The following is a 5,506-nucleotide window of genomic DNA, read 5'->3' on the forward strand; positions in this document are numbered from 1 at the left end:
ATGATAGCAGGGAAATATCGCTCGAAGAACAGCTCCTTCAATCAGCCCCAAGTCACTGGCACTGGAACCTGTCTATGCTCCTCTATCAGTCGCGCTGATCTCTACCAGCGCTTTGCCTCCCCTATCAGTTTAAATGTTGCAAACACTACCTTCTACTCATCCGACCAAGGAAGCACAACCAATGTCTCTTCAATGTCCTAGACCCAATTCTCAACTACAATCGGGTCATCTCCTCCAGCAAAGGATGGGGGCTTCATCCGCATAAACTGCTCGATCAAACAGTCACACTCCCCAGAACTCCTGGTCATCTCAGCCATCACCTGCTGAGTGACACTATGCAGTATAGCATCTGTATCTCCTCCACCTATGCTGGAAGGTCCTAGCCTATCCTCCCCTGCATTCATACCACTACTTTCCAGGTCTATCCTGAAATAAGAAACGCACTTAAGCACCTTATCTCCTATACAGACCTATCCTATACCAATTCAAAATTAACTACCTTTCCTGACCTTACTCAATATCCAGTTCTGCAACCTAGATACACGATCCGACAATAGTTTACTATGGTTTTCTTGAAATTGTCATCCTAAGAAAAACACAGAAACCACCACGGAAAGTCCTGTAACCAGACCACAGAACAAACTTTAAATCCTTTCCTATACTCTGGTATTGCTTCTGCTACACTTTAAAGTCTACAGAACCTAGCAACCCAGGCTCTGATACCAAATTGTAACAACCTGCTATTTAACTGGGGTTTTATATATATATACTGTAAAATTTATAATGCTTTGATACCTACTAAATTTAACCAAACCATCAACCTAAATAGCAAGAAGTGGAATCCATATAAACACCATCAAGAAAATATACAATACTAGAGTGCTAAAATGAGTCCCCAAAATATACATATATGACTGTTTCCCAAAGTACCCTCAACTAGGCTAAGGCTATACATAAATACTCTCAAAAATACTCACTCAACTGACAAGGCAATATTGAGGGCCCTCTATCTACGAGCCTGATCTACTCGCCCACCTGGATCACTTGAAAAATGTTAAAGTAATGGGATGAGACGATGCTCAGTAAGATGAAATATGTTATTGCTAGTGTGTGGCAAATGTGTTACAATACTTTAAAGATCTGTTTCTAAATAATCATGTATAATTGAATATGAGAATATACATACAAATAACATATACAACCACCACCTGTACCCATGTTGCTTAACATATCTGCTTTTATAAGTTTTCCATTCATAATACTTCTACAATACATAAGTACCCCCACTATTACCATAAAACTATATATACATCTAATAGCTGAAAACTTTTCTGTGGATAACTGTATGTTATGATTTAACCCCTCATGACAGGGTTGTGCGGTCCGTAGGTGGGATCTACCTTGGCTGGCCAACAAGGATAAACCACTATACTCCATCAGTCTAATTAGCCCTCCTCAACCAATATCTGATGGGGAGCATGTCCACTCATGGGCTCCATACGATCGACTTTCATATCACGTATTATCTAAATAGGTGGTTGCACTCTATATTGTATGTAGCAATGGTACCACGCTCTGTAATTTGTAATGGTCCATTAGGGTCTGATACTAAATAATACATTCTTATATACAATCTATCTGTTTTACCAGCAATATCTGTATTAACTATGACACTGTAATAAACTGTTTCTATATCAACTGTATTTTTGAAATGAACTGTAAAACTGTATGTCATGGTACTGTAAGTTGTATCTGTATCAACTATATAATCATGATATTCTCTAATTACTATAAAATATATTCACTTTCTGTATATTTCGTAAAACATAATCCTGAAAATACTGTAAAAACACGTTTCTATACTATATCCATATTCTTATGCCACACAGTAATTTAAAACATTTTAAATGCATTTTATAAACTGTATAAATTCGTACTGTGAAATAATAATTTGGTAAAAGCATATAATTCATACTAAAATCATACTAGTATTGCCTAGCATAGCATATTTCCCTTACCTGATTCCTAGCATAGCATATATATGGTTCTCCACTCAACACCCTGAAAACCATATATCCCAGAACAAAATATCACTATTTTTACGTCTATAACATTTCATACAACTGCTGGAAAATTAAATTTTTCTTAAAAGACCTTACCCTAAATTTGAGATGAAATCCAACTTCGTCCCACCGACGATCCGCTCCAGCAAACTTGGAGAGAACTTCCCCAAGAGCGTCATGGTAGCCTTAGATCGTTGATCCCGCAAATGACGGGGCCGAAATCGGAGAGAGATGGAGGTGGAGCCGTACGAGAGAGAGAAGGGATGAATTTTTGTAAATTTTCCTTGTAAAAATCCAACTTTCAACTATTTATAGAGCCGGATTCGTCAACAAGACACGTCACCTCATCGACGAGTCCTATAGAAAGTTCGTCAACGAACCTGCACCCTCATCGATGAAATTCAAACTTCCAAAAATTCTCTCTTAGTATCTTCTCGTCGACGAAACTTGTCTTCGTCGACAAGGCCCTCTTGTACCCTCGTCAACGAATCCCTTGTGTTCGTCGATGAGGACCTGATAAATTTTCTTGAGTCATTACATCCCAAAGTGTAACGTCGTCGACGAAGTTGGCTGCCTCCTTTTGTTACTATTTTCATTCTTCCTCCCTCTTATTATTTAAATACCAGTATTCTTTGGGTCATTATAGTAGGTGTATAGGCTAAGATTTGGTGAGATTTGGTAGATGGAAGATGAGATTCTTGGTGTTTTGGATGGGAGGAAGCTGAGAAAAGGGAGAGAGTGAGAGCACACGAAGAGACAAACCCTAGGTCAGTTGACTAACCACTCGAATGGCTCGGGTTTTTATAAACGAGCATAGGGTTTTTCTGTCAGCTAGTCAGCTGAGCTCAAGGTCAGTTGGCTAACTGCTTTCTGTTTCAGGAAGAATAATTCAATCAATCAGCTGACAGTAAGTATTTCTTTAAATTTTGTCCTTTCACTCAATTTCTCTACTATGTAATAGACCAAGCTCTCTTTTAATAGTTATGAATCTATCTTCTGAGAGAGGTTTAGTAAAGATATCAGTCCATTGATCATTTGTATTGATAAACTCAATAATGATGTCTTCTTTTTTAACATGATCTCTTAGAAAGTGATGTCTTATATCAATGTACTTAGTTCTTGAGTGTGAAATGGGATTTTTAGATATATTTATTGCACTTGTATTGTCACACTTAATTGGTATAGTTGTGTATTTCAAATTGAAATCTTTTTATTGCTGTTTTATGTACAGTGTTTGTGCACAACAACTCCTGGCTACTACATATTCAGCCTCAACAGTTGACAAAGCCACGGAGTTTTGTTTCTTAGAGAACCAAGAAACTAAAAATCTTTCTAAGAAGTGGCATATGCCACTTGTACTTTTTTTATCTATTTTACACCCTGCATAGTCAGCATCGGAATAACTAATCATTTCAAATCTGGTGTCCCTAAGATACCATAGTACTAAGTCCATGGTGCCTATTACGTATCTTAGGATTCTCTTAACAGCTATTAGGTGTGATTCCTTAGGTTTTGATTGAAAACGTGCACACATACACACACTAAACATTATGTCGGGTCTACTGGCTGTTAGATATAGTAGACTTCCAATCATACCTCTATAATACTTTGTTTCTACAGGTTTTCCCTTTTCATATTTATGTAGGCTAATGGAGGTACTCATAGGAGTTCCTATGGGTTTACTATTTTTCATATCGAATTTTTGTATCATTTCTCTTATGTGTTTTGATTGACTTAAGAAAGTCCCATGCTTGGCTTGTTTAATTTGTAATCCAAGAAAATAGTTTAACTTCCCCATCATGCTCATTTCAAATTCTTCTTGCATACATTTTGCAAATTCTTTACATAAATATTCATTAGTAGCACCAAATATTATATCATCTACATAGATTTGAATTAGGAGTATATCATCTTTCTTGGTTTTAATGCACAAGGTACTATCAATTTTTTCTCTTGAAAACCCCTTCTCAATTAAAAATCCACTAAGTCTTTCATACCAAGCCCTAGGGGCTTGCTTTAATCCATATAAAGCCTTAGTTAGTCTAAATACATGATTAGGATTTTCTATATTTTCAAAACCATGGGGTTGTTCAACATATACCTCTTCATTAATATACCCATTTAAGAATGTACTTTTGACATCTATTTGGTATAATTTAAATTCTTTGTAGGAATCATAATCTAACATTATTCTTATAGCTTCCATTCTAGCTATAGGGACAAAGGTTTCATCATAGTCTATCCCTTCTTCTTGGTTATACCCTTTAGCTACAAGTCTAGCTTTGTTTCTAATGACTATACCATTTTCATCCTTTTTTATTTCTAAATACCAATTTGGTTCCTATGATTGAATGATTGACAGGTTTGGGTACTTCTAATTTCCATACTTTACTTCTTTCAAACTAGTTTAATTCTTCTTGCATAGCAATTATCCAAGAGTCATCTTTAAGGGCCTCTTCAAAAATTTTAGGTTCATCTTAAGATAGGAATGCATAGTGATTGCATAGATTCTTTAAAGAAGATCTAGTAGTTACACCTCTAGATGGTTCACCTATAATTTGATCTTGAGGGTGATCCTTTATATGCTTCCATTCTCTTGGTAATTCAAGATTTTCTATGCTTTCATCTTTTGGGGTTTCTTCATTTACTTCCTTTTCTTCCTTGATTTCTACCTCATCCTCCTTTTTGAAAATATCATCCATTTCTTCATTTTTGACTTCTCTTAAAAAAAAAGGTTTGATTCATCAAAGTTTACGTGAATTGATTCAATGATGGTGAGTGTTCTTTTGTTATAGATCCTATAGGTCTTACTATTTGTAAAGTATCCTAGGAAAATTCCTTCATCTAATTTAGCATCAAATTTTTCTAAGTTATCTTTGTTATTAAGTACAAAACACTTACACCCAAAAACATGAAAGTAAGTTATGTTGAGCCTTCTTCCTTTCCATAATTCATACGGTGTCTTGTTTAGACTTGATCTAATAGAAACCCTATTAATTACATAGCAAGCTGTATTTACAGCTTTGACCCAAAAATACTTGGGTAAGTTATTTTCACTAAGCATAGTTCTTGCCATTTCTTGAAGAGTTCTATTTTTCCTCTCCACAACTCCATTTTGTTGTGGGGTTCTAGGTGCTGAAAAGTTGTGACTTATACCATTATCATTGCAAAACTTTTCAATGTCTTGATTCTTAAATTCTCTTCCTTGGTCACTTCTTAGGTTTGAAACATTGTACCCTTTCTTATTTTGAAGTTTCTTGCATAAAGTGATTAACAAATTACAAGCTTCATCTTTGTTAGCTAAAAACAATACCCATGTGTATCTAGAGTAATCGTCAACAATTACGAAGGCGTATTGTTTTCCTCCTAAGTTTTGAGTTTTAGTAGGACCAAGCAAGTCTAAGTGTATGAGTTATAGGGGTCTACTAGTTGACATATGTTTC

The sequence above is a fragment of the Malania oleifera genome, chromosome 13, assembly GCF_029873635.1.
Source record: "Malania oleifera isolate guangnan ecotype guangnan chromosome 13, ASM2987363v1, whole genome shotgun sequence".
Lineage (NCBI taxonomy): Eukaryota > Viridiplantae > Streptophyta > Magnoliopsida > Santalales > Ximeniaceae > Malania > Malania oleifera.